This window comes from Physeter macrocephalus, chromosome 12 (assembly GCF_002837175.3).
Source record: "Physeter macrocephalus isolate SW-GA chromosome 12, ASM283717v5, whole genome shotgun sequence".
In the NCBI taxonomy this organism is placed as follows: domain Eukaryota; kingdom Metazoa; phylum Chordata; class Mammalia; order Artiodactyla; family Physeteridae; genus Physeter; species Physeter macrocephalus.
This window is the reverse complement of record NC_041225.1, coordinates 37,989,290-38,006,724: the sequence shown is the minus strand read 5'-3', so window position 1 is coordinate 38,006,724 and position 17,435 is coordinate 37,989,290. Positions and strand designations below refer to the sequence as shown.

Here is a 17,435-nt window from a genome sequence, read left to right as displayed (position 1 = left end):
AGACATACCTCAATGCAATAATTTGCACAAGATCAGTACTTTGATTCTTAAATTATCTTTTAAAATAAAAGATAAACTAAAATCCTAAAGTTGAATAATAATTACAAATTTCTTACTATTACATGGCACTATACAATCTACAGAGTAAGTTCAAAGTCATATCAATCTCACAATAACTCCTAACTAGAGAGGGTAGGCAATCTCATATCTATTTTCACATGACAAAACTAAAACTCAGAAAAGTAAAGTAACTTTTCCAGGACTTCACCTAAAACATGGCTGTGATGCCTAAAACACACAATTAATGACTCCTAGTCTTAATGTACTTTCCATTACATAGTTCAGTTTTTGTCCTTCTTTTCTGACTGGGTTCTTCAGAACTACAATAAGATGGTAACAAGCATATTTCAACATAAGTTCTCTGTGCAAACAGGTTTGGAAACATAAGATTAAGCAAAGTGAGCAGATACTGGGTCTTTACAATAGGACCACTCAGATTTATTATAAATATGAAGATATGCACTGAAAATATTTAAGAGTGGGGTGTAGGAAGCACTATTTACCTCGAAAAACGTTTCCACAAAACTCTTTGAGGGGAAATAACTATCAGTGTCTTGGAAATATTTCTTTAAAGAAACAAAGTCTAAAATGTCCTTACCACCAAATTTAAACCACCTTCCCTTTCAACTCTGCCACTTCACCTAGAATGAGAAAACTTTCGAAAGGGCTTCCTTTTAATGCCATCTCAAAGGTGCTGATTTGTTATAAAGCTATTTGCTCTTAAATATTTTGCTTAAAATGTAAAACAATCTATGACAGTATATTGAGCTTATTGTGTGCCTATCATGTATATGTGTATGTATGTATGTAGGTAGGTATGTATCTGTACGTAGCTGCACCTCTCCCTCACCCTCGCTTTGAGAGCCGTTCTCTGCTCTTGGCCAACATGCATTAGTGCACACTTCTACAAATGCTCAACAAACAAAGGCTCTGAGAGGCCAACCCTGCCTGAACATGCTCTGCAATAGTATTGTGTGCTCCACGAAGGATTCCCTTTCTGCCATTTATTTGATGCTATCTGATGGACATTTGATGGATCAAAAATATGTAAGTTTGATAATGCTAGACCTGACACAAAGAAGTGAAGTAAGGATGTCATCAGAATGTTTCAAACGTACTCAGGGCACCTCAGAAAAAGGTAAAGGAAGGAGAGGATAAAGGTTGGAAGATAATTAAAGGTTAGCAGATATCCTCCAACATAATTTATGAAGAGCATTATAAATCGGTGGATGGGGATGGATTGTTCATTAACTGAACATTAGTCAATAGAAGCTTTGGGAACTTTAGTAGGAAGCATGACTTAAATGAATGGAGAACTTTTCCAAACAGATGCAGGAACACGGGTCTATGCTAAGGCGTTGACTCAGTCAGTATACCTTCTCTAGGACCACATCACCATGCTACCTGGGATATGTGTGTATTAGCTATTATTTAACCACCAGAAAATTAGGACAAATATACCTGGAAAGAGCAGAACACCTAAGTGTCCTGCTAGAAGAAATGGTGAAATGCAGGAGGGAAGGTAGAGGTCTGAAGGTAGAGGAAGAATTATTTACTATGCACTAAGCTCTTTTAGGTGGTACGGATATACATATATATACATATATATATATATATATATATATATATCTTGAGGACACTATATATATATATTATATATATATATATATATGAAGATTCCTTTAAGGTAAATATATGATCCCATTTCACAAGTGAGAAAAAAAGCCCCCCAAATTAATTAGAATCAAAAGTCCTACCCAATTCTGTGAATCATCCAATACTCCTACTATACAAAATAGCCTCAGAATTTAGGTGCAACTTTTGTAGATTTCAAAAGGAGAAAAGGATGCTCCTTTTTAACTCCAGATAAGAAATATACTTGAAATTCCTTAGTAAGTGGGGCAGGAAATAGGAGAAGGGAGGAAAAAGCTGAGGAGAAGTGAAAAGGCTCTTAGAAGACCTAAAGACAGTAAGGCCATTTTGGATTTGTGTGTGTGTGTATGTGTACAGGGGTTGGAAACACGTTTTCAGTTCAGTGGGAAAAAGGGATTAGGAGGTATATTTTCCTTATCATAAAAGCCCTAGGAGAAAAAAATTAAGGAGTAGATTGTATGATCATATGAGTCCTCCCACAGATACATTTGAAAGATTAGTCATGAAATTAGTTGGAGTAATAAGGGAGGTGAGCAGAGAGTATCAGACAGAAATCTCTTTTTTGGAAGGTATTAAAGGATAGAAGTATCATCATATAATATTTAAACCGAAGGCAAGGCTCTTGAAATATTTTCACTGAGTTTCAGTGACCCACTGGAGGCTTGGGTGGGAGGCAAGGGCCCCATTATTTAGCTACATTGTAAAATAATTAATAGATGACCTTAAAATGTATTCAATAAGGAAACAAGCTTAAAAATGTCCTCTTAGTTCCATATTCTGTTGTGTCTAATTATATGCTGGTACTATATGGTAGGGAGATGATGGTAAAGAAAAGGTATAATGGAAATGGGATGCATTTAAAGAAGGAATGAGAGAAATGGGAAGTTTGAGGTCTCAGTGTAGGTACTTCTTCTAGAAATTTTTTCCTCTATGCATCTATACCACATTTTTATTTCACTTGATGTACTGAACTGTACTTATCTTCCTCATTAGGAATAAATTCCTTGAAGGCTGACATTGTATTTTATTTAATGCTGATTCCACAGTGACTACACAGTGCTTGGCACACTTACTTAATAGATACTTGTTTTACAAGGTAGGTTAAGCACTGTTAACTGTTCACTGGTCATAGCTCAATTCCTTATTCAGAGGTTCCATTATGAGTGGAATTACTACAGCTCAGAGACTAAAGTGGTTTATGAACCACTGATTTCTGATGAAAGGAATGATAGTGACTATCATTAATTGCACACTTTCAATAATGAGGCGTTATATTATATCCTTTAATACACAGTCTTCTGTTCTCTGTTCAAGAATCCTGTGAATTACTATTTTAAATGGAAACTGAGGCTAAGAGGTTAAACAATGTATTCAAGGTCACAGAACTAATAAACTGTGGAACTGGGGATTTTTATCTAAATGTATCTAGCTTGAAAACTCTTGTGTTACATTTCCTCCTAAAGTTCCTTTTCAGTCAACTGAAACCTTTGTGAGGGTTGAGGAATTTTTCCATTTACTAACTAAAAATGGGGAAAGACTGAATGGATGGTTTTCACCTCACTCTGAGGAATAAATACCTTTATAAACATTTAAAAGAAAAACTAACAATTTTGTTTAGAATTTAAACTTATTTCACAATTTCTTTTTTATTTTTCATAAAATTTTCCATATGAGTAAGAAAGCAGACACCAAGCACCTTATGTATAAATTTAAGAAACACTTGAACTTCTGGAATAAACAAAATTGAGAGTCTTTCATTAACTCATAACGTCAAAAGCCAAAGAATTCCAGAAGTTGCTAATTGAAAATCAGACTTGTACAGCACTATTTCATACATTAAAAATAAAATATTATATTAGTAAACATGTCAACTTTATTGATAATGCTTAATGGGCCTCCAATGGGAAATTTCACTCAATTTAAGATTGGGTTTCAAGAAATCAGAAATAAACATGCTAATCACAAATTAATAAAGCCAAGGCAAAATGTAAAACACCAGACTCCAGCAGCACCAGAATCTACTAGTCTAAGAAGCCTTCAAATGCAATAAACATTCTAAAGTATGAAACAACAGAAATATTAGTATCTAGTTGTTCACATTGGAAAAAATTTACCGAGGCTACACAGCACATTTAACATGTTAATAATTCGCAAAAAATCTATTTACATTCAGCTCTTCAAAAGTTTCAGAGCCCAAGAGATAATAAACAAGATCCAAAGAAAGGAGACAAAAATACACTTAAAGTGACAGATTTCTTTTTCAGAAAAATCCCTATTCGAGCAAGAATAAAGAAAAATAGTATTCATTCTATAGATCTATAATAATTGCAAGTAAATTTAACTGATTTGTTAACACTTTGCCTTTTATGAGCAATACTTCAAAAATATGAAACCTTTTCAATTAAGAGAGTCCTTTCTATAAAAAGTTCAGCAATTATTGCATTAGATATATTGAGCTTGAAGGCCACTTGGTGAATGAGAGTACTCCAAGTCTTAATTGTAATTTAGAACAAAAGGAAATAGGTTGTTCACCTGAAAATAATACAACAAATGGTTAGAAATGCAGTGCATTGTCTTAAAAAAAAACAAAAAAAACAATTGATGGCTACACAACAGGTCATCTGTGTTAGAACTGCAGTAAAGGAAGGCAGTGGAGAAATCCAGAGAAAACAAAAGAATCATGGACAAATTATCTGACTTGCATGCTTTAAGTTAGCTGATAAGGGTATAGAACATCTCTTTAATGTATTCACAGACACCTTATTATTAAAGTGTCAAACCTCTTTGAGGATTCTTCAGTAATCTGCTATTCCATTTCTGTTTCATTCATTAAGCAGTTTCTAAAGCACCCCCAAGATCCCATTTGTGGAGTTCTCAATGAATGAAGCTGGAAGCAACTCAAACTATTTTGATTCACTTAAAAGAGCACAAGCCGTCTTTAGAAACAAACTGTAAATGAGAAATCCAGTGTTATGGTCCCTTCACAGTGTGAACACGTTAAAATAATTCCATAGCTTATGAGACCCATGATCTAAGTAACTGGTACACATATCTACCATAGTCTAGATTTACATATTGATATCAATTCTTATAAATAGGTAAAAATAATATACATTTTTACTTATTAAGAAATAAAAGGGAGTATACTCTGTAAGTGGATTAAAAAGCATGCTTAAAGGTATTAATATAGTGCTTTTATGTCTTCACTGAAAGTAAATTATAAAATAACTTTTAGTCTAGATTTTCCTTTTAGTAACATAAAGATATTTAAAGCAATTCTAATTCTGTGCATGCTTTTAGTATAAATGATTTAATTTCTTGACATAATTAACAAGTTAACATGTAACTGATTCTTATGAGAACAAATATTTAATTGAGAAATATTACAGAGTATCTACTATAAAAGACATTGTATAGATATTGTGGAAATATGAAAAAGATCATTAAAATCTCTGCCCTTGTGAAATGTGCTTTCACTTTGCAGATATGTCTTTAAGATAAAAATGTTCCTTACTCTACTATATTTTTTATGTGCTGAAGGGATGGATTAGGTAATTTATATGGATCCCATCCAGTTCATATACTCTATAAATTATGTGAATTAACCACTGGGATAGTAGAAATATCACTCATTTATTAATTTATCTCTGCACCATTTGATACTTTAGAAAATTAATATATTTATATCTACTAAATGCAACTGAGATGGACATTGTCAATTTCAGCCTTAGATTAATAACTGAATGTGATCCTCTCGATAAGAAGAAACTTCCTATCTTCCTAAATAATCACTAATCGTAGGAGCATAGACATTACTCCATACAAAGAAAAAGACGTTTAGAACGACATTAAATATATTTTGCTCTTGCGAATTAGGAAACCACACATTTCACATTGATATTATACTGTCATTCTATGAAATTCCACAGGGAGCTCCTCAGCAATGTTTGGAATCCATACCTATATGCAACCCAAATAGAAAACATATAGTTTGCCCAGGACAACATTGCTAACCATGCTATCCTATTACAGAATGAGATTCATGACAGCTACAAGTCTCTGATATCTGCAGAAGCTATATGGTGTTCACAATAGCTTGGACATGCCTGTTTTCAGAACAGGATAGCAAGACCAGGTGACATCTGACCCAATAGCATTTGTTAGGGACAGACTCTATGGAACAGAGCTCATCCCAGTTCAGTAAAGGTTTACCTTGAGGGAAGTGGTTAAATTAAATGGTTGATTGGGGAATGTGTTGAGAAACTCACCACCTTGCTTCCTTAGCTTCCTCAACAATTTCCAAGTGTATTTAGCTTATCTCTCAAATGAGGAAGAGACGCAGACTTTGTCTTTCTCAAGCCTCCACTAATGTCTCAGCTTTTTCAGGTAAGAATTCCTGGCATTTCCCCAAAGGGGACATTTGTGATAGTTTTAGTCTCTTTCTGAGTGCCTGTGAGAAGGGACAGGAATGCCTGGATTATCTTTAAAAGGCCTAGAGCTTTATTGCACGGGCACTCAGGAAATTTTTATGGAAGGGAGAAAATGAGGGAGAAATAGAGAAAGCAAATGAACAGAAAGGAGAAAAAAAGAAGGAAAGAGAAGGGCCAATTAGGCAGGTATTATTGCCTGCTTTGCAGTCCCTGTCCAACAAGACGGCACTTTAAAAGCTCTAAGGGTTTTAAAAAGCTGCACTGCTCTCCTCTATAGCGCCTGCTTCAGGTAGAATGATTCAGGCGTCTTCCTTCAGTCTTCCTGCCCAGCCCCCAGCCCCTTTCTCTGCAGGTGGCTTCATCTGGAGGATTTCCATGAAGGCTGGAGACAGGCAGCTTGGATTTGGGTTCTGCCTTCTAGGAGCCAAGGGAGAGCTGGCAGAGCCTGCTGTGTGTTTACTCTGCAGTTTCCTCACTCAACTAGGCCCCAGTGCCTGTAGCTGCAGCAGCGCTGGAGAAGGTGAGACAGGTAGAAAAGAGGGAAGGCACCTGCAGGGTCTCAAAAGGCTGGATTCCTTAAAGGATTCTGGGGAACAGAGCAGAGAGGGGATACAAACGGGCCTGGACAGTTTTCAAACAGGAGCTGAAGATTCCAACTGGCTTGCCAGTTCTCTCCAAAAACTTGAAGGATTCTAAAGAAATGGACTGAGAAGCTAGGAAGGCCAGACTAAACATCTAATGAGGTGGGTATATCAGAAGTGAGGGACAATAGAAAAAAGAGATAGAGACCATACCAAAAAAAAAAAAAAAAAAAAAAAAAGGCAGAGAAGAGAGACGCAATGGTATGAAAAGGAACCCTGGGACTCTCTCAAAAGATGTTCTGGGGAGCAGGCAATTATTTATGTCATTGAGGATGCTGTAAGTGCAGAGAGAAGGGAACACTTCCGCTCAACAATACTTTTTAATTCTTTATTCCATAGACTAGAAGTTAATTGACTTTCCCCTAGCTCCATGGCTCTGAGCCTCAGTTTTCTCATCTGTAAAACAACAGGTTTGTACTAGATGCTTTCGAAGGTCTCTGCCCAATGTTTTCCTCTATAACTGTCAGCCTATGAAGCAGGGTATCTGAGAGCAAACATCTATGAGCTTTCACACCAGGTTTCCCCTTCTTTCTGCACCACCCATTTATCAGTGCAGTGCTACACCTGCACCCTTCAGGGAGCTGATTCCAACTTTCAGGGTTGACGAGGAGTATGGCTCAATTATGACAAATGATTGGCCCTTCTGCTCTGGAGTAAAGAAGGGAGGGACAGAGAAGGCAGTATGATTTACAATTTAGGTTTCCAAGGAGAGGATATTCCTGAATTTTCTATTTCAAATTTCATCCACTTAAATAAATTATAAATTCCTTCAAAGGGTTCCAGATAGTCGGACTGACTAAAGAGCCAAAAGTCCTATAATGATCTATCCTATTTGGGGCAAAATTTATTTCATTTCATCCCAGAAATTGGATCTACTTTTTCCATGGAAATCCAGCACACACTGGTCATGCTCTTCTCTTGTCTGCCTGCCTCATGCCCTTCTGCCAGCCTGCTTCAGTGCAGCATTTTCTGGGGTTATTAACACCCAAGTTTAATGAGAGTATACTCATGAGTGAGGTGTTCAATGAAGCAGGACGCCCCTCCCCCCCTCACCAGCCACAACACACACATGTAGGCAGTTTAAATGGCAGTGAGGATAAAATGTGTCTTCCCAAGAGTTTCATTTTTAATTTGTCTCAACGTGAAATTCCTTTAAATTGAAAAAATTAATATGTAGAAACACAGCTCCCTTGCTCCTCCTGTCTTCAAGTGGGCTATGACACACAGTATACACTTGTTTTTAATACACCCACTAGCATTTCCATTTCATTTCAGTCTCCAAAATATGGCCAGGAGGGCAACTCTAGAAAAATGGATTCCCACTCTGACATCTCACAGGGCACTGATCCGTGCAGTGTTGAGTACCCACAGGGAGCATCACCATTTCCTGCCCCCTCCCCCAATTCACCAGAGCCCCTGATTTCCACGGGGGTTTGACCTTGCAAAGACCCTGCTTCCGTTTCTGGGCAAGGAGCAACCCATTTTAACTCAAAACACAGAACGACCTTTTCTCCTTTAAAGAAACACTACCAAAGGTAAAACATCTGGGTTTACATTTTTCAACCCTGCATTCCGGAATGCGAATACAGGATGCAAAGGCAGGTAACTAGTTTGGGTCTGACCATCCCCATTCAGAGGCTCTGAGTCTCAGACTCTGTTCAGAATAGACCGGGCTGACAGGGCGGTTGAACATCTTTCCTTTTTTTGCCCATTCACCATCGTGATGAAAAATCAAAACCGAAAAATTACCTACTCATTTCTAAATACTAACAGAGAAATGTGCTTCTAGCGCCTAGCTCTGTGGTTCTACACACTAACATCCCACTTGGAAACCAACCCTGGTTTCCACACCATCTCGTCCACTCAGTTTTACTTAGCAAACACGTTCGCTGCTCTTCCACGGTGAGAAAAATGGTGCACCAAGCCCCACGGATGACAGGTTGGTACTTGACTGCAACCGCTCCATAGTTTTATCAGTAACCGGAGAACTTCACAGTCGGTCAATTAGCTACTTAAATCTGTGTAAGGAAATCTGCCTACTTATAGACAAACTTAAAAAGCACCTCTGTTTCACCTATCTTAAATCTAGCCTAAGACAATCCCCCAAACATGCTGCATATAAACATTCCCCCTTCCCCCGGCCCCCGTTATTCCAAAAGGTCTCTCATGGACTAACAGTATGTTCAGATCACCAGCATTAACCAAAGAAATTGTCACCGTGCATTTAGATGTATCTATGCAAAGCAAAGTAAGTGACAACAGTCAAAGCATCTCCGAGACAACTGGCTGCACTACACATGCAGAAATGCAACGAAGATTGTATTTTCCACTTACTGTTACAGCGCTGCTCACGGTCACTTGGCGAAAATGATAAAACTCAACAGTTCTTTGTAAATAAATATATGTACATATATTCAATTCGGATAAACGGTTAAGCCGTCTCCGTGTATGGTTCTCTCAGGCTCTTTTTTTCTCTGGAGCTCTAGACTGCTTAAATCCCTCTTGGAACGCGCCTTGCAAGCCCAGCAGTCCCTGCAGCACGCTCCGGTAAGTCTCTGCTGCAGATTGGGAATCCCATAGAAAACCTAGGGTCCCTGGAGCCGGATGCGCAGGCGCCGAAGCCGCCGCCTCTCCAGGCACCCCCTCCCCTTTCCCCTCCTTCCTCCTCCCCCTCCCTCCACTCTCCTCCTCCGGGCTCCGCAGCCCAGCTTGGAGAGATCTGGCGCCGTGACCAAAAGCAGCCAGGCATTGGCGCATGCTCAGTTGGAGGGGCTCGGAGTTTCCGAAAGTGGATTCCATGTCTCCAGATTTTAGCAGAAACTCAAAAGGAAAGTAGCTAAGAAAGGGGAGCCTGGCCGCTCGAGCAACCTTTACCTGGACTGGCTGGGCTCACCACGCCCCGCGGTTACCCCGTCTGGTGGTGAAGGCTGAGGCCAGAGCTAGGACACGTGGAGCCTGCTTTTCCCGCCACCCTCATGCCTAGAGGGCCCCCGGCCCACTCTTTGTCGGGCTGCAAGGTGAAGGAGAAAACTGCAGAAATTCCTTTCTCTGAAGGAAGAGTTCCCAGCAAGCTGTGAGCGAGTCTTCCCGGCTCACTGTCGAGGAAACTCTTATGGTGGGCACTTTGTGTGGGCCATTTCTTCCGAGGGTCTTATACTGGGAGTACAGGGAGCCAGGCCTTCTAGTACCCCGCTACTCAGGACGGTCCTGGTCCAGAACGGCGTTGGAGAAATGTGTGTTGAAGGGAACTGGCTCTGAAGCTTCTTGTCCTGGGTGACCTTGGGCAAATCATGCTAATCATCAACCAACGTTGAATAATAAGCGCCTTGTTTATGCACTAAATATATTTTATTGAATGTGCTTTGGGTGGGGCTGGGGAGGGAATGAAACTTACTCGGAATCCAGGGTTGAGGGATTGGACTAAGCCATTTTATAAAGACTCTTTCTGTGTCCTTGAAGGACACGTACATTTGCCAGCCCTCCCCGGATCCTGACTGTCCTAGCCAAAGCCAGGAAGACTTGGCAAGGAGCAGTGCCCAGTAAATGTTTGGTGGCTTGCCTACCAGGAAAGCAAGAATTCTTACATGTTCCCAACCTGATCAGTTTCCTCAAGTGTGTTGTTTGTACATTCGTTTATTTCAACAATTATTCATTGACCACCTGCCTACTGACTTTAGGCACTTTTCAATGCCTGGGGATAAAGGCAGCGAACAAAATCCCTCTTGAGGTTTACATTCAAGAGAGGGAAATTCTGGAGGCCCAGTGAAGATCGACTTTCTCTTTAAGCAGAGAGTTTTACGATTTGCAAAGTGCCTTCAAATACCTTATCACGTCCAGGAAAACTGCCGTTTTTCGGTTCTGAGGACGCCATGAGTACCTCCCGTGGCCGAAGGGCTGGAGACAGACAAATCTCCATTGCTAGGAGGGAGTCTACCCCTGACTGCTAGTAGGGGGCGTCCAACTTGGAAGAACCTGAGGCTACTTAAGCAAAGATCAAGAGAAACTCCCCCGGACAACTCTCAGGCTTTGGAAGGCTAGTGTTCGGTGAGGGCCTCTGGCGGTGACGCCTAAGCCGCTGCCTCGAGCTCAAAGCCAACCTGGACGGCCCACAGGTCAGGAACGCGCGCCCCTGGGCCAGACGCCTCGGGCAGGTGGCGCAGAGCGGGAGAGCGCTCCCGGGACTCCCCGGCCAGGGCTCTCCGAGGTGCCCTCCCGGCAGGGCTCTTCCGCGCGGTGCCGGTGACCGCGGAAACCCGGAGCGTGGATTCGCGCGGAGCAGGGCGCGCGGCCCCGGCGTGCTGCGGCAGCCGAGCAGGTTGTGAATCTGGCGGGCGCCAGCGCTGCGCTCCCCCGCTGCGATATGCACTGCGCAGCGGGGCTCGCCGGGCCCGATTCTGTCTGTTTCTCGGGATGGGGTGGGGGCAAAAGTCAGTTCTCCATAAGTCGCTTTGTTCGGTCACGGACACAACCTCCAAAGCTTTCAAAGTGATTTCCAGTCTTTTGTCGATTTCCCCTACTCTAGCATTTTACGCTGTGCTCTCTGGTTTCTCTCCGGAGAACAGTCTCCGCGCTGCAAACCGCATCAACCGTAGGGGTCATGATGCCATTTCTTTGCTTCGAGGAGATGTACTTATTTATCGCGCCCTGGAGGTCTCTTTCGTGGCAATGTTAGCTCGTTGATGACTTACTGACAACTTGTGTGTAGGGAAAAATGAACACTGATACTTCAGACCGTGTTGTGCTGTAGGGCAGATTTGATTGAGAAGCGTGCGCTTTTGTGAAGCAGCTTTGTCTTAATTGGGCAAGAAGATTTTGCTTGTTAGTTCTGTTTGCGCTGAAGCGTTGTTTGGCGATATCTTATTTTTTGTTTGTTAGTTCTGTTTGCACTGAAGCGTGGTTTGACGATATCTTATTTTTTAATCTCCAGCTATTGTGCAGCTTTATTTTTTTAAGCTCATTTGTTGTTAAAAAATTGTATGTGTGCGTGATGCCTTTTATGTATGCAACCCGAAGTCACAGTAGGGAAGCCCATCCTAAAAACATCGAAGGGATAATTATTTAAATTACAGAAAGCAGGTCCCCTCTATAGGATGGTGGAATGATCTTGAAAAGAGGACTGTGTTAGGGACACTAAAAAATGAGGGATCCCTGTGTTGCTTCCTTTTTCAGTCATTTTCAGATGTAATTACAGAAGAGCAGAGATGCGCTGCCCTGGGGTAGAGGGACTGGGACACTGCCCCGTGTTTAGAAAAGAAGCTGTCAGCTGCAGCAGTTGTCGCATAACTTGAAGCCAAGTCCCCAGCACTGCGGACCGCCCGCGGTGTCAGCTTTCACATCCTGGAGATTTTGGGGAGAGAGAGAGGGGGTACGTCGGGGGCAGGAGGAGGGAAGGGGAGAAAGGTGCTTTAGGGAGAGGGTTGTTTGTTTTTTCTGGAGTACTTGGGAGAAGCCTCACTTGCCCGGAAACAACTGAGAAGCCATTTTCCTTTCCTCAGTTACAAATTATATTCTTGCCTGAAGTAGCCTTACTTCCACCTCGCTCCTTCCTAGATTCAAACAAACAAAATAAAACCAAGGACGATTTTTCAGGTGTACGCAACTTCATTTAATATTTCCAACCACTTTATTTGTGGCATAGACAAGTTGAAAAGTGAGAATGGCAGTAAAAGTGCACATTGCCAGTGATATAACAGGTCTAAGCCTGTGGCCTTGTGACCTCATGGTAATATTATTTATCAGACATGCTCTGTATAAAATATATGAGCCTAGAAGGGTGGAACTTAAGGCTTGAGGGCATTTAGGAAATTGGAAGAAAAAGTAAGTGTTTGGAAGACAACATTAGAAAATGAAAAGACGCAGGAATTGGAAGAATGGATTTATACTCATTTAAATTCATAAAGAATAATGATAGTAATTTTCTTGTATGGGTAAAGTGCCTTTATTTCAAAAAGCTAAGGGTATTATTCATTACAGAGGAGAGGCTTTATGTAAGATAATTATGTTTATCCTGATTTTTTAATCCTATTTTTAAAAATATATGGATAGACCCACAAAATAAAATAATTTCCCTAAAGACAAACAGGAAGTTCAAACAGGAAGTTATCATCTAGAATAAAACTGTACAGCAGTTTTTCTGACACATAAAGTGTTTCATTGTATATGTCTGTACTCTTTCTACATGTTTTTTTTTTTTCCTAAAGTAAGTGGAAAAATGCAAGACCATGAAGGAGTGATTCCCATGCAATTAGAGGGAGCGTTCCATGCCTCTCTACACAGAAGAGGGATTAAAAGCCCTAGTTTTAATGGACTCAGTTGATCATTTCACCCAGCCCACTCCTGATTTACCTCTGTAATCCATGATTGAATCTAAATTCAGTTTGAAAGATCATTCTTTGCTGTGTCACCAATTTCTCTTAAAATTTGAACAATCCAGAATAAAAATTAAAGTCCCTGCTGAATGAATTATAGTCAGAGTTTTGAGTTTCCAGAAGTTTCTTGGAATCTCAGAAATAGTCATAGCAAGCACAGGTGATCTACAACACTTGCTATGACTATTTAAAAATAGAAAATGCTTTATTCCATTCTTTCCATTCATTCCATGTCTTCTACATTTGGGCCTAACCTATAGATTTATAGCAGTGGTCTTAAGTTGGAAATTTTCACCACTGTTGTTGGTAATGACACAAAAGAAATTATGATAGTAGAACTGGACTATATATGGCCCCTGTTCCTTTTCTTTGATGACTTTTTAGGTAGTCCTTTTTGCTAGGCTGTACTCTTTTTTAGTTGTGTGACTAGCCACTGCCAATGTAATCATGGATTCATATTCTGGAACTTCTGTACTTTGGGACCATCTGATCCTGAAGGGTCTTCAAAAGCCCTTCCTGCCTAAAGCAGATCTTAATGACTTGTTTCTCCCTTCAATCTCTATTTTCCTTATTATACTTCTTTTGAATTTTTACTCAAACTCAACAGAGAATCTTAGCATATAATTTAAGGGAAAAATAAATATAATGAATTCTACACCCCCTCTGAGACAACCAACAAAAACCCACAGTCGGGCTTCCCTGGTGGCGCAGTGGTTGAGAGTCCGCCTGCCGATGCAGGGGACGCGGGTTCGTGCCCCGGTCCGGGAAGATCCCACGTGCCGCGGAGGGGCTGGGCCCGTGAGCCGTGGCCGCTGAGCCTGCGCATCCGGAGCCTAAGCTCAGCAACGGGAGAGGCCACAACGGTGAGAGGCCCGCGTACCGCAAAAAAAAAACAAAAACAAACAAAACCCCACAGTCTTTACCAAAGTATTTTCACAGTGGAGTTTACATTTTTACCTATTGCCTGAAGGAGGAAAGAAACAGTTGGCTCTCTCAGTTTTTAGTGTTCTTATCATATTCCTCCTTTAAAGTTCATGTTACCATCCTAAAGAGGTTCAAGAAGTGAAAGAGTGACCATTGATGACCTTTGATTTTTTTCAGAACGTAGGTTTAGCACCTGTACCACAGTCTCTAGGAGAGTGGATTGTACTGATTTTTTAAAAAGAAAGAAAATGCTCGGTAACCAGTAGTGGTGTTCAGTAGTGCCTGCAGGCTGAATTTCTTTTGATCTCATTCATTATTCATTTATCAGCACCTATTGAGCACCTGCTTTGTGTCACGTAGTGTACTGAGCACTTTATATGCAATATTGTATTTAATAACAACTCTATGAAGTGAGATAGGTACTATTATAATCCATTTTACAGATGAGGAGGAAACTGACACAACATATGTATTAGTAACATCTCCAGATGCCTTCTTCAGTTGGCCTTAATGCCTCCTTTTTCTTTACCCCATTCCAAATAATACTGTGATTCTCCCTCTGTAAATTACAACTTTTTTATCCACCTAATATACCTATACAAGATAAGTGTTGTGTATACCATGATCATCTTATTTCTCTTCAATAATCTCCCGTTTCCTCCTGAGAAAACTTCAAACCCTAAGTCACGTATTCAGAATCTTCCACTATGTGGCAGACTGCTACTTGGCTGCCTTAACCACAGAGCATCTATTTATTTTTTGGGTGGGGGGGAAGCAGCAAGGAAACAGGCTCAGATAAAAGTCTACATTTCCCAGCATTCCTGCCTTTTCATCTACTGCCTGAAGGAGAACAGAAACAGAAGCCTCCCTCATTTTTTTTCTGTCCTTACTATATATCTCCTTTAAGTCCATTTTACCATCCTAAAGAGGCAGTGTTCAAGAAGAGAAAAAATGACCACTTGATGATCTTAAATCCAGACATTAAGTGTCCAGTTCCTTATTTACAACTGCCTACAGAACATCTTCATGTGAATTTCGTACAGATACTTCAGGTTCAAAGTGTACAAAATACTTATCTCCCCTTCCTCCCACTCCCTGACCTCCACTGATCTCCCTGTGCACCCTAGCGCTTTGAAGGTGCCCCCATCAACCCAGTCCTCTAAATCAAACCTTGAGTATCACCTTCAGCTCCTCTAGCTCTCTCATTCCCCATCAAATCATTACTTAAGTCCTATAAATCCCACTTTTTGAATGTCTCTCAAACTCATCCCTCACTGCCACTGTATTAGTTCAGCCTTTTGTCATCTCACTCCTGAGACTTGTCCTTTTTCATTCGCATAACTATTGAAAAAAAAATAAAATCACATCATTCCCTTGAATAAAACCATTAAGTGGTTTCTCACTTTATACGGTAAAAATAAAAATGCACGGCATACAAGACCCTTTATTTTCTAGCTCTTGCATTCCCTTCCAACCTCATCTCCTCCTACATCTTTTCACTCTTCTTTGCTCCGTCATACTGTGGAGTTGTACTTCTCAGTACTTTTGCATTTGCTTCTTCTCTCTTCTTGGGAAACTGTCTTTCCTTTGCCTGGAAGGTTTCTATTGATCCATGAAGTTCAGCTAAAATATTATCTCCTGACAGAAGAATCTTTCGTTTCCTAGCGCACAGCAGACAGTTTACAGGGTTGTTGTGAAGATGAACTGAGATAGCATATATGAGAATACAAACCATGAAGCTCTATTTAAACATAAGATACTATTTAATAGCAATTTGTCTATTAATTATTAATACAGGTAGTGGTTGAGGCCATGAGACTAGATATGATTGACAAGGGGCAAGTAGAGAAAGAAGGCATGAGAATGGTAAAACTAGGAATCACCTAAGTTTGGGAAAAGGAATTTGGGAGAGTTTATTGTGCACTTGTTATTCTCATTATATATTTGTTTGCAAACTCCTGGAAAGTAATAGTTGTTTTGCTCATTTTAGTATTTTTTAAGCAGCACTTAGGATATTGCCTTTAAAAAAGTGTTTGTGGAACTAAAATAATGATTGTTAAGAGTTCTTCTGTGTATCTAACCCAGCTAAAAGGGAATATGATCCATAGTTAATAAATGAAATATGTTTCAAATATATGCATGTTGGTTGAATTGCTTTAGAAAATATTAATAATTAAATTAATGATTATGAATTTATCTATATGTAAATACATATTTGTGTCTATCTGCCTATCTATCCATCCATCCATCCATCTAATTTTTTGTTTTCATATTTGGGATCTGTAGTAGATACTTTTGGAGGAATATGCCTAGGCCACAAATAAACAGCTCCCTGGTCTCTCCTCTAGTCTGAAGAAATAGGTCCTTGGCTACTATCTGTTGCTTGTTTGGACATTAGAACCTAGGAACGCCAAGTGGGTTTTTAATCCTGGAAATTTGAACTTGACATGGAGAGAGTTGTGTCAGTTTCTCCATGAGCCAGAAACTGTAATGTGTAAACTTTTCTCATCATGTTTAGCTTTGACCATTTTCTCTGTGTACTGTGGAGGGTTGAATCTTTGATTTCCATAGCATTGATTTGGTTTTCTGTAGTGTTAATTCTGCTCTTTTATGTCCAGTACAGATTTTAATTCTGTTAATACATTTCATATGTTTTCTTTTTCAGCTTTAGCATTTCTGCCTTCATCTCAGTTTGCTACCTCCCTGCTTTAGTTCCAGAGGCCATTTCTTTTATCTTTTCTGAAGATGCAAAATAGCTGTCTTCTGAAATTTTCTTCCTTTTCTTATTTTTTAGAAATAAAATTTTCCCATGAGTTTTTAGGGCAACGTCCTCTTTCCTGGCTTTGCATTTTCAATGCGTAGGTACAATATTGTTTTGTTGTTTATCCCTCCTGGGTGAGCACCATTTGATCTAAAATTTTCCAACAGAGTTGAGTTTATATTTACATTAGGTTCTCTCACTATTCAATGGGTACTGGTAACTTCTCTCAGACCCCGCGTTAAAGGACAGGTAGATATGCTTAGCCATTAGTTCAGTCTACTTTCTTGTAGAAAGGCAAAATTTAATTCCAATTTCTTTATTTTTGGTTAAAATTTTATGACTAGTACATCATATCTAATGTGATGAATTCTGAATCCACAGGACATACATGTCATAATTTTGAAATTATTTAGATTTGGTTAATTATTGAGAGGCTAGTAATTATTACACATTGAAAATCCTTTTTAATGTTCCATAAAATGTTGAAATATTTTTTTTTAAAAATCTATAAGCCAAAGAAAGGTAAGTTAACTCAGGATAGAAAAAAAATCTTTCATAATCACCATTTAGGTAAGAAGTACTGTGTTGAATAGTATCC

The 17,435-nt window shown here is 39.8% G+C and overlaps 1 protein-coding gene across 2 annotated transcripts in view; it reads right to left on the bottom strand.

Annotated features, from left to right (window-relative positions):
- VSNL1 (visinin like 1) overlaps window positions 1–9,839 on the bottom strand; it is a 79,681-nt gene extending 69,842 nt beyond the window's left edge. The window contains exon 1 of one of the 2 annotated variants that reach the window (XM_007127333.3): window positions 9,659–9,839. The gene's annotated coding sequence lies outside the window, so the exon portion shown is untranslated. Of the gene's footprint in view, window positions 1–9,118; window positions 9,362–9,658 lie in introns of those variants that run through there. The other variant, XM_007127332.3, reaches the window with a different exon arrangement.
- Window positions 9,840–17,435: the final 7,596 nt, after the last annotated feature.